At 48.5% G+C, this 21,461-nt stretch overlaps 1 protein-coding gene across 3 annotated transcripts in view; it reads right to left on the reverse strand.

Moving 5' to 3' along the window:
• Nucleotides 1-21,247: 21,247 nt before the first annotated feature.
• Nucleotides 21,248-21,461, reverse strand: part of SF3B1 (splicing factor 3b subunit 1) — a 26,245-nt gene continuing 26,031 nt past the window's right edge. For all 3 annotated transcript variants that reach the window (XM_085876713.1, XM_085876714.1, XM_085876715.1), the window contains one exon: nt 21,248-21,461. This exon is cut by the window's right edge and continues 883 nt beyond it. The gene's annotated coding sequence lies outside the window, so the exon portion shown is untranslated.

Below are 21,461 nucleotides of genomic sequence, written 5' to 3' on the forward strand. Positions count from 1 at the left end.
GGTCGCCACTCTGACGCAGGATACGTGAATGGCTCAATCATCCCAGCAAGCCCGTACTCATTTTGCCAACCTTGGAAGGAAGACAGGTTGAGTCAACCCCACCTGGTATTAATTCAATGGTGAAGCTTATCTACAGTAACATCAAAAACGACGATAACAAAAACTTTTGGGGACACTCCAAATACAGTGCCTTCAGAAAGTATTGTTAGGAATTTCGGCCCGTCCGGCGTGCGATCGGCCACGTAACTCGAATCGCGACGCATCGCCCACCGGAACGGACAATTCAGTCGTGACCCTCCGGGAACTACCGTCAGGAGCCAGTCACGGGTGGGGGTTTAACCTCACCACGATCGTGCCAATTGCCCGCCCGCGCAGGATAGGGTTGCTCGCCAAATTTGACCTACCTAAGTACCTGCGCGAGTTGTCGACCGGGCGATCGTACCTCGCCGCAGGTCGACTTCGGACACGAACCCCTGAAGCGGCTCGTTCGGTGCTGCAGGGATAACCGAGCGGAGTTATCGTCGACCTCGACGGTTCAGATTACTTATCGGGTGTTTCAACCCACTACCAATCCCTTACGTGATGCAAGGTCAAGATTCAACAAAGGAAAGGACGAAGCGAAACGGGGGAACAGTTCAACAAGCAAGCACCTTTATTTCACACAACACATGCACGTAAGGCAGTAATGCAATGTGCAGCAAAAGCAAAATGCAACAAAAGCAAAAGCACGACTACCGACTATAATTATTTACAACACTTAAAGAATTATACTTGTTGGGACTCGGCACCACATCATTCATTCAAAATAAACAGGAAAGACCTCCCCATAGGCAGGGAGGTAGACGGGGTCCGTGGACCAAATGTGCATGGAACCTGGAGGAGCGGCCAGGTCCACGAGACCGAAAAGGTCTTACCCGCGTCCTCGTGACACGATGGCGGGCAAGCCGCAATATCAGCGCAGCTGCGCCCCGACTCCGTGCCCCTGGCGTGGTCGGTGAGCCCTCTCTGGCGTGCTCCGTGCAAGCACGGTTTGGTCGGCACCACGGTTCGGGTCGGGAATGAACGGGGTCACTGGCACTATCTCAACGTGGATGGGTGGGGGGGAATTGTTGATGCTCAGGGTCGAGCGAGAGGAATGGCTGGCTGGCTTGGTCGCTTGTGAAAGCGAAGGTGGCTCGATTCCAGCGACGAGACGACACCAACGACAAGACGAGCCCAGCGACGAGACGACACCAACGACGAGAAAAGCGACCCCCACACTACAACCACGAGTTCCACACAGACTCGCGTCTTTTATAAACAGGGGGAGGAGCCTGTATGCAGATTTTAGGATCAAAACGCGATTGGAGGCGGGGCCACGCCACCCTCTGTTCAGCCATTGGTGTGGCAAAAAGGGGCGTGAGCCTCTTTTGATCCGAATTCCTTCCTGAGAGGAATTCACGTCCATTGCGCTTGGAGGCGGGGCCACACCGCCCGACGCTCGCCAATTGGACGGAGGAAAAGGGGCGTGAACCTCCCCTGATCCGAATTTCTTTTCCGTAAGGAATCCACAGTCATCGCGCTTGGAGGCGGGGCCACACCGCCCGACGCTCGCCCATTGGACGGAGGAAAAGGGGCGTGAACCTCCCCTGATCCGAATTTTTCTCCCGTAAGGAATCCATTGCACTCGCGGCTTGCTGCGTTCAGCAGCAATCACCGAACGGCTTCGGACAGTACGACGTTCGGTGTTGACTGGTGGTGGGGTTGATGGTTGTGGAAGGAGAAAGGCGAAGGTGGTGGGGGGTTTGCTGTGGTGGTTTGGTGGTTGGCGGGCGTCGTTTGGGAATGGCGGTGAAGCGATGTTTGCGGGATGGAGTTGTGGAGGTAAAGAGGCGAAGGTGGTGGTGTTTCAGTTGTTGGCGGCTTAATGGTCCAAAATAACGATAGAGAAAGAAAAATGGCTAACTCAAAGCGTCGCAGCCCGGATGAATCACACATATTCCCTCAAAACAACAGGTGTGGGCAAACTACACATGAACTTATCGATATATCTCACCTGAGGACCCTTTATGGTGTATTGCGAATTTCCACAGCCGTAACACTACCCCCTCCCATTTTTACAGACTCGTCCCGAGTCGTCAAATTCTCATGTGCCATCATGTGTAGTTCTCCCCTGGTACGTTTTACCTTCGGATCCCTGAGTGCGACATTCAGTGTATTCGTGTCCCCAAAATAACCTACAGGCTGAGTGACTGACGAAACAAACCCACTCATACGGACGACTTAAATAAATTGCCGGCGCTAAGACTTATATGCCGGGGGCACACTCATTTGTACAGTACATCTTAACTTACAAATCTTACACTAAACCATGGCCCAGGATCAATTGACTCTGCAAAGAGAAAAGTTAGCAGGGAGCCAGGCTGCTCGCACGCAGTCTCTGGCTCATGCAATGCAGGTGACAGGGAACGTGTCCGGCTGCTCACTCGCAGTCCAAGGCCTCCCCCTTTGAAATGAACGCATTGAACCACAACGGTGCATGGGCTGCACAAACGCAGTCTCCGTGCCAGCTCAAGTGGCACACACAATGAACACAACGGATGGATGGATGGATGAATGGATGGATGGATGGATGGATGGACGCAAACACGGTGCACGGGCCGCCACTGCAGGCCCATGTTGTAGCTGCCAACAGGGCAGTCCTCGCAAACTGCGTGACGATCCTGGCGCACATGGCATTGAACAAGGGGGGGGGGGAGGAATACAAAACAGAACGGGGGCAAAATATGATGAGGGCAGTCGGCATGGCATGGCAAAGGCAGCAGTCAAGGCATGGCAAAACAGGGCCGCTGTAGCAAACAGCCGGCAGATGATCAACCGGCACAGGCCTTGAAGCAAAATACCAGCAGACGATCCGGCCGGCACAGGCCTTGCAGTAACACAGCCAGCAGACGATCCGGCCGGCACGGCCTCGAAGTAACCCAGCCAGCCGATGAAGTTGGCCAGCCTTTGCCTTGCAGTGGAGGTTGGTGGAGGGAGTGCGGTAGTGCTGGCCACTCGGAAGGCGGGCTGGGACCTACCTAACCGCCTCCCTCCCAACCTATCGCCTTTGCCTGTCTCTGTCCATACCGACCCCCTTAATTTGTCAAAACCCAATTTAGCCCCAACTTATTTTCTTGTTTTTATTTTTTTTTACTTCCCCACTACAAATCGTCCCCTAACCCCCTTTACTGTCATTGTTCGGCTCACCTATAGTCTCCGAGCCTACTCCCAACCCCTACGTTCCCTTCCTGGAGGGGAATAAGGGAGAGCTAGCGTCCTGTGTCGAGGCCCAATAAAGCCTCAGGATGGCCTCCTCAGACTTCAGCGATCTTAACCCAAAGTGGCTCCAGCGGCCCCAAACGAGAGCGAAGGGATGGATGGTGCGGAGGGGTACACTTCCTAATCTACTCTAACCATTATCACTTAAACTACCCGGGGCTTTCAACAAGCGCCTCTCGCTTAATCTACTGGTTCTATCAACCCAGATTCCCGTCGCCTGTGTTGGTGTCCTCACAATTTCGGGCCATGCCCCCCAATTTTCCTTCCGTGCCCTCACACGGTCTCATGGCTGGGACGCGTGGCTCCCTTGGCAGGAACTACCCTCTGCCGATTCCCCGACGACGGCACCCCGGGCACTACACTGCCTCCGAGCCTACCAGCTCCCTAAACACCGGGGAATGCCCTCCATGGCGACTCCCCTGAAATGCTCACGTGGCAGGCTGGCTTCCCGGGCCCCTTTCCGAGGGTCACCCGTGCCCACGACACTGCCCACGCGGCCAATGGCGCCCCGGGCTCCCGCATCATGCGGGCGCACCCGAGCCCACTAAGCTATCCTGGCCCCCCATGGGCCCTTGGCCTACAACGGCCGACTAGCCCGGTGCCCAGGGTATCCACTCAGTGATACTCACGTTTCGCAGCCACGCTCCCAGCTCGTCAACAGGGCTCCTGCACCCCTCCAAGTGGGTTTCGAGCCTACTTTCCCACCAACAACAAAACGACCTCCATTTTTCAATTTGACTAACCCCCTAACTCACTCTACACTGACCCCGGGGTCCCATGGGCGGGAATCACTCTTCCCCCCCAATCACTCATCGCTCCATGCATTCCCCATTCGCTCCATACACACAGGCTCGCTAGCCTCACTCACTCAACATGTACATTTTCCTTTCCACACACACCGCTAAATCCTGCCATCCTGCTCACTACATTCCCTAACTACCTCGTGCTCCCTCGTCATCCCTTAAGCAACAGCACGTTCCTTTTAACACTACTAGCTAAGCTATGTCCCCTCTACCCATCCAGTCTGTCACTTTCTTCTAAATCCAAAAATTCCATCTCCCATCCTAACTCTCAACTAAAATCCCTCTACCTAATCCATTCCACGGGCCCCATTAGGATTTACCCCTGCCCCATGAAGCCGGTCGAGCTAAGCTTACCCTTCCCCCTAACTAGTTCCATCCTGTACCCAGACCAAGGGGATCTTCCACCCCTTGCCCAGGGAATCCTGTTCACCCGAAAGCGAGGCTTGCTTTTTTTTTTTCCTCGCGCAGCACCAGCGTGGCAACTCGCAACCTGCGCACCAGCGCGGCAATTCACAGCCGCGCACCTTTGGCGTGACGTCATGGCAGCTGTTCGCGTCCCTCGTCCCTCTTGGACGGTACCATCCGGCAGGGATTCACCCTCCTGCCGGATTCCAACCATACACGCAGCCATGACGTCACCCGGCGCATCAAAAAAAAACAAGCCTCGCGTTTCGAGGGGTTCCCCACACGAACACATGTGCTCTGCCCGTCCGTGACCTGTGCCGTGCGCTCTGCGAACAGAACACACAGCACAGGCCACAAAGGGCTTCACACACACGCCCGCGTGGAGAACCCATCCGGTCCAAATCAGTTGTCCAGCCTAACCTTTGTCCGTCCGCGGGATCAGCAACATTCACCGCTGGTGTTTCCGGACCGGGATTCACTCCCGCAAGCGCGCACGTGGCGGCCTCGTGCGTACCACAGCACGGACCTCGCGCTCGCCGCTAGGCAAACCTGGTGTGGTCCCCAATCCAACTACGGCCGCTACTCGGCTCTCGTTCCTTTGTCGCCGTCGGCGTCTCCATTCCATCCACGCACACCTGCGTGTTACAACGCTCAGACTCCACTCCATCACACTCACCCCGGGACATGCAGTGGTGTGTTCCCGCATGCCCACCGTCATCTCCCTTACATACAGCGACCTCACACACGCTGTCTCTCTCACACACCGTGCTTGACTCACGCGTACCATACCACTCACACATGCGGTGACACTCACGCGCGGTGTCTCACTCATACACTGGCTTCCACCCACACCCAGTGCTGGGAAGCAAGCACCCCGGCACACTCGTGACCACACCACTCACACATGGGGGCGCACTCACACCTTTCACCACACACACCGGGACCACACTCGTAACCACACTGGCGAATCGTGTCCCCACAAGGGTTCCCAGGGCCTCTATACCCCCCAAGCTATGCGTGCACTCGTTCGCCTCACTCATCCCCTCAACCTCATGAAGCACGACCGAACCCACCTAGTCGAGATCAGCTTCAAGGGAGAATAGTGTCTCCCTCTGTTCCCGAAGGAGGCTATCCAGCTGCTCGCACCGGGTCCCGAAACAGTCCGCCAGCTCCCCCTCATGGTCCTCCACTACCTCAATGTGTGTGTGCTCGTACCCAACCCCGTCCTTATCGTGCAATCTCTTCTCTATTTTTTCTGTTTCTTTCTGGCTCCTTTTTCCTTCCCAACCGAGTCGTTTTTCCTCTCTGAGCCCCATTAGCTGTTCGTTCTCCCTCCGGAGCTCCTCAATCTCCGTTGACTCCAATCTTGCTCTCCGTTTTAGTTGTTCAATTTCAAACTCACATTGTTCTTGTTTTCTACCCCACAGTTTCTCCTGCTCTTCATTTTCCAATCTCATCGTTTCTTTCAATTGGCTCATCTCCTTCTTGTGTTTCATTCGCTGTTCTCTCACGACTCTTCCTTGTTTCCTCTCCTGTCCTTCCTTCTCCAGTTTCATGGTTTGCTTAATTTGGTTAATCTCCTTTTTGTGTTTCATTTGCTGTTCTCTCACTACTAATTCCTTGTTTCCTCTCCTGTCCTTCCTTCTCCAGTTTCATGATTTGCTTCATTTGGTTAATCTCCTTTTTGTGTTTCATTCGTTGTTCTTTGTCTATCTCCTCGCACTCCAGCCTTGCCTTTTCTTCCAATTGGTCAACCTCGGCTTCATGTTCTTTTTGTTTTCTATCCCACTGTTCCTCTCGTTCTTCCCTCTCCAATCTCGATGTGTCCTTCAATCTCCTGATTTCTTTCTCCTGTCTCATTCGTTCTTCCTTCATTACTCTTTCTTGCATCTCATTCTGCAATCTCGTGGTTTCCTTCAGTTGGCCGATTTCCTTCTCCTGTCTCATTCGTTCTTCCTTCATGACTCTTTCTTGCATCTCATTCTGCAATCTCGTGGTTTCCTTCCATTGGCCGATTTCCTCCTTCTGTCTCATTCGTTCTTCCATCATTACTCTTTCTTGCATCTCATTCTTTAATCCGGCCTTCGCTTCCAGCTGTTCGATCTGTACAGTGTGGTTCCTTAACGTTTCATTCTCTGCCGTCGTTTTTTCTTCTCTCACCATCCTCAACTCATTTTGTAACTCCGTCTCTTTGTTTTGGTGTTTCTGTAACTCAGAAACTTTCTTTTCCAATTCCTTTCTCATCTCCGCACACTCCGACTTTGCTTTGGCTTCTAATTGTTCAATCTGCTCAGTGTGGTCCCTTAACGTTTCACTCTCTGTCTCCGTTCTTTCCTCTTTCAATACTCTCAGTTCGTTTTGTAATCCCCTTTCTTTGGCTTTGTGCTCCAGTATCTCATCAACTTTTTTTCCATTTTTCCTCTCTCTGTTCATCCCTTTCCTTGCACATCTCATCCCTTGCCCTGCTCACCCTCTGATATGCCAACCATGCTTTTCTCCTCATTTTGTCCACTTCATCCCTTTTCTCTCTCATTCCATCATACTCCAACCTTGCCTCTTCTTTCAAATATTTCTGATATTCCTGTTCTCTTTTTACCTTCTCCTCCAGTTGCTTTACTTCCAAATTGTGTTTCCGTTTTTGCTCCTCTATTCTTTTCTTCAGTTCGCTCTCCACTTGTTCCCACTTATGGATACTCAACTCTATTTTCCCCACTTTTCCCTCGAGTTCTTTGAACTGTCTTGAATTCTCCAATAGTTCTTTCTTTAATTGTTTTACTTCCAGATAGTGTTCCCGTTTTTTTTCTTTTCGAGCTCGGTTGTCCATTCTTCCTCCCATTGTTTCCGAAGCCCGCCAATGTCCGCCTGCTATGCCCACGTGGCTTGAAACGGTTGTAGGGAGCGCTCGCCTCGTGCCATGCCATTCGCCGCGCCATAAATAGCCGATCGCTCCGTGCTGCGCTGAGGTGCAATCGTGCCGCCATTATGCGACTCAGTTTGCCGGTAAAGTCCATGCTCAGAATATGGGGTTGAGCTTCCCCACGGATTAACATTACAAGAAGTACCATCCCGGGCCATGGATTCTACATTACGACACATATACATTTCTAATACCCCTGGCTCCCACTCTCCTTGAAACTCCATCTTATTTCTCCTAAGGGATTTAATTTAAATTGCTCGTAATTTAATGGAACACGGAGGGTCGCTTCACTCACCCTTGATCCGGTTCCGTAAATTTAGTTGGAGACGGGGTGGATTCGAATCTCACTCCCGGACACCAATGTTAAGAATTTTGGCCCGTCCGGCGTGCAATCGGCCACATAACTCGAATCGTGACGCGTCGCCCACCGGAACGGACAATTCAGTCATGACCCTCCGGGAACTACCACCAGGACCAGTCACGGGTGGGGGTTTAACCTCACCACGATCGTGCCAATTGCCCACCCGCGCAGGATAGGATTGCTCGCCAAATTCGACCTACCTAAGTACCTGCACGAGTGGTCGACCGGGCGATCGTATCTCGCCGCATGTCGACTTCGGACACGAACCGCTGAAGCGGCTCGTTCCGTGCTGCAGGGATAATCGAGCGGAGTTATCGTCGACCTCGACGGTTCAGATTACTTATCGGGTGTTTCAACCCACTACCAATCCCTTACGTGATGCAAGGTGGAGATTCAACAAAGGAAAGGACGAAGCGAAACGGGGGAACAGTTCAACAAGCAAGCACCTTTATTTCACACAACACACGCACGTAAGGCAGTAATGCAATGTGCAGCAAAAGCAAAATGCAACAAAAGCAAAAGCACGACTACCGACTATAATTATTTACAACACTTAAACAATTATACTTGTCGGGACTCGGCGCCACATCATTCATTCAAAATAAACAGGAAAGACCTCCCCATAGGCAAGTAGACGGGGTCCGTGGCTTGGTAGACAGCTTGACAGTACACAGCTTGGTAGACGGGGTCCGTGGACCAAATGTGCGCGGAACCTGGAGGAGCGGCCAGGTCCACGAGACCGAAAAGGTCTTACCCGCATCCTCGTGACGCGATGGCGGGCAAGCCGCAATATCAGCGCAGCTGCGCCCCGACTCCGTGCCCCTGGCGTGGTCGGTGAGCCCTCTCCGGCTTGCTCCGCGCAAGCACGGTTTGGTCGGCACCACGGTTCGGGTCGGGAATGAACGGGGCCACCGGCACTATCTCAGCACGGATTGGGGGGGGGGAATTGTTGATGCTCAGGGTCGAGCGAGAGGAATGGCTGGCTGGCTTGGTCGCTTGTGGAAGCGAAGGTGGCTCGATTCCAGCGACGAGACGACACCAACGACGAGACGAGCCCAGCGACGAGAAAAGCGACCCCCACACTACAACCACGAGTTCCACACAGACTCGCGTCTTTCATAGACCGGGGGAGGAGCCTGTATGCAGATTTTAGGATCAAAACGCGATTGGAGGCGGGGCCACGCCACCCTCTGTTCATCCATTGGTGTGGCAAAAAGGGGCGTGAGCCTCTTTTGATCCGAATTCCTTCCTTAGAGGTGGCTCACGATCAAAACGCGATTGGAGGTGGGGCCACACCACCCGACGCTCGCCCATTGGACGGAGGAAAAGGGGTGTGAACCTCCCCTGATCCGAATTTCTCTCCCGTAAGGAATCCATTGCACTCGCGGCTTGCTGCGTTCGGCAGCAATCACCGAACGACTTCGGACAGTACGATGTTCGGTGTTGACTGGTGGTGGGGTCGATGGTTGTGGAAGGAGAAAGGCGAAGGTGGTGGGGGGTTTGCTGTGGTGGTTTGGTGGTTGGTGGGCGTCGTTTGGGAATGGCGGTGAAGCGATGTTTGCGGGATGGAGTTGTGGAGGTAGGGGCAAAGGTGGTGGTGTTTGAGTTGTTGGCAGCTTAATGGTCCAAAATAACGATAGAGAAAGAAAAATGGCTAACTCAAAGCGTCGCAGCCCGGATGAGTCACACATATTCCCTCGAAACAACAGGTGTGGGCTAACTACACATGAACTTATCGATATATCTCACCTGAGGACCCTTTATGGTGTATTGCGAATTTCCACAGCCGTAACAGTATTCACATCCCTTGACTTTGGTCACATTTTGTTGTGTTGCAGCCCAAATTTAAAATGGATTAAATTTAAATTTTTGTCACTGATCTACACAAAATACCCCATAATGACAGCATGAAAACATTTTATACATATTTTTTTTACAAATTAATGAAAAGCTGAACTCTCTTGTGTCAAGAAGTATTCAACCCCTTTGTTATGACACTCCAAATTGAGCTCAGGTGCATCCAATTTCCTTTGATCATCCTTGAGATGTTTTGACAACTTCATTGGAGTCCACCTGTGGCCAAGTCAATTGATTGGACATGATTTTCCCCCTGTGATTGGAGTCGAACTGTGGCCAATTCAATTGAATGAACTTGATTTAGAAAGAAACACACCTTTCTAGATACGGTCCCACATTGAACTCCATCATGAGCAGAAACTCCATCATGAAATCCAAGGAACTGTCCGAAGAACTCTGACAGAGAATTGTGAGGAGGCAGAGATCTGGGAAAGGGTATAAAATAATTTCTAGAGTGTTGAAAGTTCCCAAGAGCACGATGAGCTCCATCATTGAGAAATGGAAGGAATATGGAACTACCCAGACTCTTCCTCACGATGGCGATCCGACCAAACTGAGCAACTGAGCAAGAAGGACCTTGGTCACGGATGTGACCGATAACCCAATGGCCACTCTGACAGAATTACAGAGTTCCTTGACTGAGATGGGAGAACCTGCTGGAAGTACAACAGTCTCTGCAGCACTTCACAAATCGAGGCTTTATGGAAGAGTGGCCAGATGGAAGCCACTCTTGATAAAAAGGAACATGACAGCACATCTGGAGTTTGCAGAAAGGCATGTGAAAGACTCTGAGAGCATGAGGCAAATATTCTGTGATTTGATGAGATGAAAATTGAACTATTTGGCCTGAATGCAGTGTTACGTCTGGCAGAAACCGAGCACAGCTCATCACCCATCTCATACCATCCCAATTGTGAAGCATAGTGGTGGTAGCATCATGATATGGGGATGTTTTTCAGTGGCAGGGACCGGGAGACTTGTAACGATGGAGGGAACAATGCATGGAGCTGTTGGAAAGATACAGGAAAAAAAATGCTAGAAATACAGGAAAATCCTTGAGGAGAACCTGCTTCAGAGTGCAAAAGACCTGAGACTGAGGTGAAGATTTACATTCCAGCAGGACAATGAGCACAAGCATCCAGCCAAAGCAACACTGGAATGGCTTCAGAACAAAAACGTGAAAGTCCTTGAGAGGCCCAGTCAAAGCCCAGGCTTGAATCGCATTGATAATCTGTGGAAAGACTTGAAGGTTGCTGTTCGTTGACGCTCCCCATTGAACTTGACAGAGACTGAGATCCAACTCAATGCAGGGCTCATGGTGTGGAGACTGAGATCCATCTCAATGGATTCAGATCTTCACCAAAATCGATTCAATTCTTCCAAGTGGCACTCCCAACCTGTCTACCAAGTTTGGTGTGAAACCTTTTGAGATATTGTGCTACATATCATTTTTGGCCCTACCTCTCAATGGTCAAGAATGACTTGAAAAATTCTCAGATCCTGCTTCAAACATCTACCAAGACTGAATCAATTAGTCCTTTTCACACACTCAACTGGTCCACCAAGTTTCATGTGAATCAATCTGTAACCTTTTGAGGTACCGTGCTATGTATCGCTTTTGGTCCGATCGCTCAGTGGTGAAGAATCACTTAAAAAAAACAATTCTCAGATCCCGAACCGAATTCGGATCTTCACGAAAATTAAGCGTTGCTGTCATTGGCAGGTCAACTACACACACAACAATTTCAAAATGATTGCTTGAAAACTGTGGCCAAAAATCGTGTGACAGACAAACAAAAAACTTTTTTTTCCAAGTAACAAACAGATCGAAGGGGGTGACAAACAGAACCTCCTTCCACCTTCAGAAGAGAAGGTAATAATAAAAGCTGTTCACAAGTCCAACTATCAACAACATTCAGGGACACGGCAAAAAACTAACACCACCTTTCATGGATAAGGTCAACAACAGTAAAAACATTTGGGGACATGATAAATAACAAAACACCACCTTTCATGGACAAGGTCAACAACAACAGTAAAAACATTTGGGGACACGATAAATAACTAAACACCACCTTTCATGGACAAGGTCAACAACAACAGCAAAAACATTTGGGGACACAATAAATAACTAAACACCACCTTTCATGGACAAAGTCAACAACAACAGTAAAAACATTTGGGGACACGATAAATAACTAAACACCACCTTTCATGGACAAGGTCAACAACAGTAAAAACATTTGGGGACACGATAAATAACTAAACACCACCTTTCATGGACAAGGTCAACAACAACAGTAAAAACATTTGGGGACACGATAAATAACTAAACACCACCTTTCATGGACAAGGTCAACAACAACAGTAAAAACATTTGGGGACACGATAAATAACTAAACACCACCTTTCATGGACAAGGTCAACAACAGTAAAAACATTTGGGGACACGATAAATAACGAAACACCACCTTTTATGGACAAGGTCAACAACAGTAAAAACATTTGGGGTCACGATAAATAACTAAACACCACCTTTCATGGACAAGGTCAACAACAACAGTAAAAACATTTGGGGACACGATAAATAACTAAGCACCACCTTTCATGGACAAGGTCAACAACAACAGCAAAAACATTTGGGGACACAATAAATAACTAAACACCACCTTTCATGGACAAGGTCAACAACAACAGTAAAAACATTTGGTGACACAATAAATAACTAAACACCACCTTTCATGGACAAGTTCAACAACAACAGTAACTAGAACTACGTTGTCGATGGCACACCATTGCATATTCCCACGCGCACTGCTTTGTCCAATTAACACTAGGTGAAATTTTATCTTGTAAAATGGATTGACTATTCTTTTCTATTTGATGTGCTTTATGACCAAAGACTTACTATGTTTAGGAAATCAGAAGTCATTGCAAGCATGTCAACATTTCATGAAACATTAATTTAACACTGTCCAGCAATATAGAACTGTGCATCAATTTAATCATAGGAATGAACTGTGCATAATATTAATTATAATTATTCATAATCAATTAGATAAATACGTGCAGTAAAACCTGTGACTGTTTGTCACTCATGGGGGGCCACATAAGTAAGTTTTTTATAAAAGAATTTACCATGTACAATGGTAAATACACTTTAAAAAAAATCAGCCCCCATGACCCCACCCCCTCTGGCCCAGCCCTGAGGGGTCATATCAAAAATCCGAAAGTGTTGTGCACTTCCCCATACATATATCTACTATGTCCCAAAGTTTCAAGTTCCTATTTCAAACGGTGTAGGAGGAGTTACAGGGTAAGACAGATGGACGTACGGTGGAGACAATCACAATATTCCCGCTTTTCTTCAAAATCACGGGAATAAAAACATTTGGGGACACAATAAATAACTAAACACCACCTTTCATGGACAAGGTCAACAACAACAGTAAAAACATTTTGGGACAGAATATATAACTAAACACCACCTTTCATAGACAAGGTCAACAACAACAGTAAAAACATTTTGGGACACAATATATAACTAAACACCACCTTTCATGGACAAGGTCAACAACAACAGTAAAAACATTTGGGGACACGATAAATAACTAAACACCACCTTTCATGGACAAGGTCAGGTCAGGTATGGGAGCATGTGCCAGAACAGCGCGTCGCTGCGTCCACTTTCCGCCGGTACTCCAGGGGCCTCCGTCTGGCCATCCCCCAGGCAGATGCCAGGCCCATCCCCATCTCCTTGAGATGATGGTCAACCTGCTGCAACCATGAGGCACGTGGTCGGCCCACTGGCCTCCTCCACTCATGAGACTCCCTCGCTGAGAGAATCTGGTGAGCAGGATCAGCGTCAGGAAAACGAGCCACATGTCCATACAGCCGCAGCTGACGCTCACGGACTATGCAGGTAACAAATCTCATCCGAGTCTCTCTCAGCAACCGCTCGTTGGACACAAAATCCGACCAGCGATAGCCAAGGATTCTCCGAAGAGACCTGGTACCAAAGGAATTAAGTCTCCGTCTCAGATCCTTGGTCAAAGTCCAAGTCTCGCACCCATAGAGCAAGACTGGAAGTACCAAGGACCTGAAGACTCGGACTTTCGTCCTCCCGCACAGGTACCGGCAGCGCCACACCCCATGATCCAGTGAATCCATGACTCCCCAGGCCCGACCCAGACGTCTATTGACCTCCGGCTCACAACCTGCGGAGACATGAATATCACTGCCAAGGTAAGTGAATCTATCCACGACCTCAACATCCTCACCACAAACAGACACAGACAGGACAGCAGCATCCAAGATGTCACCGAAAGCCTGGATCTTTGTTTTGACCCAAGAAATCCGTAATCCCAACGGCTCCGACTCCTCATTCAGCACCTCGAGGGCCCCCAAGAGGATGTCTAAAGTCTCCGCAAAGATGACTGCATCATCTGCAAAATCAAGGTCCGAGATCTTGACATTGCCAAACGATGCACCGCAACTTGATCTCTCCGACATCCTCCCAAAAATCCAGTCCATACAAGTGCTGAAAAGTGTGGGGGCAAGTACACATCCCTGACGAACTCCAGTAACAACTGGAAATAAGTCAGAGGCGGTACCACCACACTTCACAGCACTCTCAGTACCAGAGTAGAGTTCAGACATCAGATCGATCAGTTTCGGTGGCACCCCACGAAGACCAAGAATCCTCCAGAGGACATCCCGATTCACTGAATCGAACGCTTTACAGAGATCAACATAGGCTGCAAGCAGCCCCTGCCGAAACTCTCGTCTGCGTTCGGTGAGGACACGAAGAGCAAGGATACGGTCAATCGTTGACCTCTTTGGTGTAAAGCCTGACTGCTCTGGACGCTGGTGCTCAAGCAGATGGTGGCGAACCCTATCAAGAATTATCCGAGCAAAGACCTTGCCCGGCACTGAGAGCAGCGTCACCCCTCGGTAGTTGTTGCAGTCTTGGCGATCACCCTTCCCTTTCCAGAGAGGGACAACAAGGCCCCTCTTCCAGTCAGTTGGGATGATGCCTGTGTTCCAGGCAGAGCACAAAACTGCATGCAACGACGCGAGTGCAGCATTTCCACCAGCCTTGAGAAGTTCAGCATGGATGCCACAGATCCCTGGAGCTTTGCCCCGTTTCAACTGGTTCACCGCAGCCCGTGTTTCCACAAGCGATGGTGGACCACAGTTGATTCGAGGGTCAGCAACAGGGATTGTAACACCCTTGACGTCCAACTCAACAGCTGGGGGATCAGCCTGGTACAACCGCTCAAAGTAACCGGCCCAGCGGGCCTTCACTTCAGACTCCTCTGTCAAGAGCCTACCACTCTCTGCTCGAACTGCAGTGCTCCGAGGGATGGGCTTGGATGAACGTAATGCGCGAATTCCCCTGTAAGCGGGACGAGAATCACCTGTCCACAGGTGATGCTCTACCCCCTCACAGATTCCTCGCACATAGGCCTCCTTGTCCACCCTCAGTGCACGTACAGTTTTACGCCTCAGCTCCCTGAACAGCTCAGCTCTGCCATTCAGCCTGGCCCTGCGACTCTGGTCAATGGTATCCAGTGTCCCTTGAGAGACAAAATTCTTCTTTGCCCTGCGGTGAACTCCAAGGCATCCACCGGCAACATCAAGGATGGTGGTCTTGAAGGTGCTCCACAACTCTTCAGGACCCCCAAAGCACCCAGACCCCCAAGTGTCCACTCAGCCTGTTCGCAAACTCCTCAGCTACTCTCTCATCCCTGAGCTTGGCAACATCCAGCCTAGGCTGGGATGGTACCATTCTCCAGGATTTAAGGTGCAGCTTTAGAGTTGCTACAACAAGCCTGTGGTCAGTATTGAGGAACTGAGCACTCCGGTAGACCCTGCAGTTCTGGATCATCCTCCAACGACCGTCAATGAGGACATGGTCAATCTCCTTTGCCACACCGCCAGCGTTGGAATACCAAGTCCAGCGATGAGCTTGCGGGCGCTGAAACCATGAACCAGCCACCCTAAGTCCATGACTTCTTGCAAAGTCAAGGAACTTAGTGCTATTCTGGTTCATAGTTCCTGACCCATGGGGACCAACACACACCTCATAACCATCCCTATCAGTTCCAGTCGATGCATTGAAATCCCCCAAGACTAGAAGTGTATCTCGTCTGGGGCACTGATCAACCACAGATTCGAGTGTGGCGTAGAATGCATCCTTCACGGTAAGATCACTCGCCTCAGTCGGAGCATAAATAGAGACCAGGGAAATGACACCTAAGGAGTGACGAATCCTTAATCTCATGATACGCTCGTTGACCGGTGTTACCTCAATTATCATTGGGGTCAGCTTATTGGACACAGCTACAGCAACTCCTTGGGTATGGTAACCATCAGAGCGACCAGACCAATAGTAGGTGTAACCACCCACCATTATCTCGCCGCAATCCGGTCTCCGAACCTCAGAGAGAGCTGCAATCCCGATGTCCAAACGCTTGAGCTCAGATGATAACAGAGACAGGTGATCATCCTCTCTTAGGGATAGGACATTCCAGGCACCCACCCGAAGGGACCGCCTCAGGTTAACCCAAGGAGACCGCCGTCTGGTGGACGACACCTCAGCACCACTCCGACACACTCTCCCGCAATCTGACCCAGGGATGTTACCCCGTGGTTTCCCTCCTATCAAAGATTGGGGGTCCCGAAGGCTTTGCCCCAATCCCATCATCCGGTGAGCTGCCCTGCGAAGGGAAGCTGCACAGGAGGTACTCCCACGGAGTGGGTTTTCAGATTTTTTTGCGTTTTTGCGTTTTGCGGAATGAAGCGTTTTACGGTGGCTGGAGTGCAAATCCTGCCACCAACCTCCTAATAAGAAGTAACCCAACTGCAGGAGGACGTCCGCAGACACAGTTGGGCACTAGATATGGATGGCCGTTGGCTCACAAGGAGCTCCTCCGCTCCTCCGCCATGGACAAGGTCAACAACAATAACAAACCATTTGGAGAAACGATAAATAAAGATTTTTAGACACAGCAAACATCCACAAAGAAAACCTTTGGAGACGACGCAAATATATAAAAAAATTTCATGGACATTTTTATGAGAGAATTTCATGAGTTTAAATTTTTAGATCCTCGTAGAGGATCTCTAAGTCTTACTCACGTTGTTGTTCTTGTGGACTTTTTTGTTTCACAGCCTCCAGTTTTCATCGAAATTTCCTGAAACTTGGCATATATATGTAAAAATTCCCTGCGCAGGCAGTAACCATCTCCGATTTTGAAAATTCCTCCAAGAAAAAAAAGTTATGACGTCAAAATATCTCCGCTAATGGAAATCGCCTCAAACATTATCTCCAAAACTCGGCAAGCTTTTTGAATTCTATTTGTGGGAATCGAACAGGGCATTAGCAGAGATGAATTACCGCACATATGATAAATCACTTCTTCTTCTTTCGGCTAGCTCCCGTTAGGGGTCGCCACAGCGGATCAACCGTCTCCATTGCGCTAACCCGGGCCTCGACTGATCCGGTATGGAAATTCGTTTTGTTGTCCGCATAATGATTTGGCATAGGTTTTTACGCCGGATGCCGTTCCTGACGCAACCCTGGTCGCCTCTTACGACACACAGGGATATGGTACACCTATTCTAACCGGGACATACATATGATAAATCACTATGACGTCATATCAATTTTTATGACGTCATTCCTATTTTTTGACTTTTTTTCACAACCCAGAGTTTTCATCGGATCTTCGTGAAACTTGCCATGTATATGCAGAAAGCCCACGCGCTGGCAGTAACCATCTCCGATTTTGGAAATTCTTCCTAGAAAAAAGTTAACGTCATAATATCGCCACTAATGGAAATCGCCTATACCATTATCTCCGAAACTAGTTTGCTTCACAGCCTACAGTTTTCATCGAAATTTCCTGAAACTTGGTATATATGTATATATATATATACCCTGTGCAGACAGTAACCATCTCCAATTTTGAAAATTCCTCCTATAAAAAAAGTTATGATGTCAAAATATCTCCGCTAATGGACATCGCCTAAAATATTATCTCCGAAACTAGGCAAGCTGTTTGAATTTTGTTTGCGGGAATCAAGCCGGGCATTAGCACAGATAATTTATCGCAAACCTGATACATCACAATGACGTCATATTCATTTTTATGACGTCATCATTAAGAGGACGAGGATCTTAGCTCATTCGAGCTTGTTTTTTTTTAAGTTTTTCGTGACATGGCAAATAAAGTAACAAAACCTTTCATGGAGGTGAACAAGAATAACCATTGGTTACCGGGCAAATAATTAACAATTTTTGGAGATTAGTTATTTTTACGCCTCGACTCATGAAGTCGCCGGTGGCATTATGTTTTTGGGTTGTCTGTACATCCGTCCATACGTACATATGTCCATCCGTGCTAATTTTGTTTTCTCTGCAACCGCTTTGTCCGATTGACAAAACATTTTCACCACAGTTGCGACTATTCATGAAGAATGTTAAAATGATAATTATGACGTCATTAGTCACATGGTGTGGCAGCCATTTTGGAAAACAAAGGAAAAACTTGGGACCTCTGTATCTCTGAAACAGCTCCATGGAAAAACTTGAAACTTGGCACATGGCAAGTACTCCCCATGCAAAACAAGTGATTTTTTGATGATGTCATAGGTGGCTTCGTTATGACGTCATAATTGCATACGACAAACGCTTTATCCGATCATTATGAAATTTTTTGAGGGTCATCTTATGGCCAAATTGTATGGGAACAAAAATTGATGGCATCGGTCATGTGGTTTGGCAGCCATCGTTTTTTTTAAACATAAAAACCTTCAATGTAATAATGTGGGTGGAGGCATATCTGTCAACATTGTGACGCCCAAGAATACCGTTGTAGTTAGCTCACCTGGAACGTAGTTCCGGGGAGCTTCTGGGATGGCGCGTCATCCGTCCATCCACAAATACTTTCAACTTATTTGCCGAAACTACATATCGGATTTTGATGAAACTTTACCACAACGTTCATCACCGTGTATGTACCAAAGTTTGTTCATGGCATGAAAATAAATAATTTTACTTTTTTTTTAAAATAAACTGGCCCTAAGGGGGTATATGGGGATTGACCCCCAAAATAGTTATTTGCTTTCTTCTCAGAAACTCAGCTTCATCCTTGGAGATTCCAACAATCCTAAAGGTCTTGGTTTGCACAGCATCAAGCTGAGCAAGATGCAAGGAAGGGGAGCCAGCACAGAGGAGCGAGGAATACCCTATGAAGCTGAGGATGAAGGCCTTGTTGGTGGATTGTAGTTCCGGCGTGCTACGGAAGGACTTTCTATGACGGAGGATGCCCAGCCGGCGGCTTGCTTTGGAGAACAACTTTGAAATGTGGTTTGCCCAAGAAATATCATGGCTGATCGTGGTACCCAAGAATTTGAATGACTTCTTCTTGTGCATGGCAACTTGGCTGCTGGGTTACGATCATTTTGTTTGGGCACGGCTGTGCCCCTATACCAGTAGACTGGTACTCATTTTGCCAACCTCGGAAGGATGACAGGCTGAGTCAACCCCACCTAGTGTTAATTCGGCAGCCAATTGGGCTCGAACTCAGGACCCTGAGATCCCAAGCCAGCCACCCAAACCGCGAAGCCCACACCAGGCAATAATTTGATTGACTGAACTTCCTGAATAGGATTGGTAAGAAAGTAGATATGAGGGTTTACCAGACGGTCCAGTTTGAGAGAGAAAGTGAGAGTGTGACATTTGTCAGGATTGAAAAATGTATTGTAAGCGTTTGACCAGTGAGTGATTTTGTCAAGGTCTGAAGAATGAGGGATGTCACAGCAGAGGGTGGACTCATCAGCAAATCAATAAAGAGGATTTTCCAGTCAGGAGAGATTATTGATGAAGATCAGGAAAAGCACTGGGCACAGAATACTGCTTTGGAGCACTCCAGCCTTGACAGGAGCTGAAGGGATTCCATTAAGTGCCACGCGTTAACTGTCCAACGACTTCTACTCTCAGCCACGTGGGGAATTGGCCTTGGATGCTATCGGAAGAGAGTTTGGAGAGCAAACCAAGATGCCAGATTGTATCAAAAGCACAAGATATATCCAGAGAGAGGGCCCTGATCTAATGTCTAACATTGAGGGCCTCCATCCATTGTTGGGTGAGAAGCAGCACATCCAAGGGTCTGAAACCAGATTAGTGCTCTGAGATGAGGTTGCTCGAGAAAAGGAAATATTTCGTATAAACTGCGCTGATAGATTCTAAAAAAAAAAGAGGAAACAAAAATCATGACATGGGGAATAAATAATAACAACTTAGTGGTGTGGGGGTCGGTGGATAGCAGGTAGGTGCAAGATCATAAACAACACTGTTTGCTTAGTAGAGGTGATTTTGACACTGCAACACACCCTTTGCACGTTTTGTATCCATCCATCCATTGGGATTGGGACCATACTCTGTGCAGAGTGTTGGTGCTGCTTAAGCAGTCTCCTTGGCTATTGGGCACAATCCTGGACGGGTCGCCACTCCGACACAGTATACCAGCATGCTGGCACTCATTTTGCCGACCTCAAGATGACAGGCTGAGTCAACCCCACCTGATATTAATTCAACAGCTGAGTGGGATTTGAACTCAGGATCCCAAGATCCCAAGCCAGCCATCCTCACCATTCAGCCAACACCAGGCATATGTTTTGTATGCAGCTAACAATTCTAAAGTTCACAATTTTAACGCGCAATTACACTTGCATTAACCAAACCAACGTTTGGAGTGCCACCTCAGTGTTGTTCTTGCGTAACAAGTTAATACTAAAGATACTCTTCCTCTGCGCCCATGAGATGTCCGCTGAACACGAGCGACTTCCTGGCTTGCTGAAAACCACACAAACCTTATCGAATCCACCCAAAATCAGTGCAAGCCAAGAATTTCATCACACCATCATTTAAATCTTCCGATATTCATTGAGTTTTGTGTGTATATAATGGAGTAATGTACAACAGTTTTAAGATTTTAACTCTTCAAGCACACATGAACATTTGCCTCGCACCAGATTTCGATACTTCGGGACACAGACACAAGGCTCGATATGTTGGCGTTTTCACTGCAGCTCGGACTGGTGCTGGCACAGAATAGTTCTGGGTCACATATCGTGGATGCAGTACAAGCAAATACAGCATGTATAATCGCTCATTCTTAATAGGGTCTAACGTTCATGGAAGACCTGTCACACAAATGCAGAGAAATCAAACATTGGACCCGATGCTTTTTTTTTTTTAAACGGCCAGTGACCTAAAGGGGACGTATTGCAACTCCCCAGTAGACTCTGTGTGGCGGCGATGAAATCTCTCTCCGCAGAGAACGGGGCACTTTTTGGAGATCCTCTCCGAACCCGTTGGGACGCCAACCCACTGGCTTTGCCCGTACTCTGTCCTTTAAATGCTGAGTGTCGAGCAGGGAAGCAGCAAATACATTTTTTTAATCTTTGGTACGACTCTGCTGGAGTCGGAATCTAACCGCCGACCCCAGAGTAAGAGCGGATGTTCTAACCATGACGCCACCACGTCTATCAAGATCTGTTGCAACTATAAAGCCACTCCGTAAAACAACGAACAAAACTTTTCATATTTATTGTATTCAAATTAACACAAGCAAACAGTTTTTGAAGCTACGACCATACAGGAGAATGGGCAGAAAAGTGAAAACGAAAAGGAATCGTCATGAAAATCCCGTGTTTCAAATACCTCGCATGTGAAGGCAGATCAAGAAACCCAAACTGCGACGGTAATTTGACTGGAATCGCACCTGTGTTTTCTGCGGTGAAAAAT

Source organism: Eptatretus burgeri, chromosome 4 (assembly GCF_056783735.1).
Source record: "Eptatretus burgeri isolate ZD-2024b chromosome 4, Ebu_testis_v1, whole genome shotgun sequence".
In the NCBI taxonomy this organism is placed as follows: domain Eukaryota; kingdom Metazoa; phylum Chordata; class Myxini; order Myxiniformes; family Myxinidae; genus Eptatretus; species Eptatretus burgeri.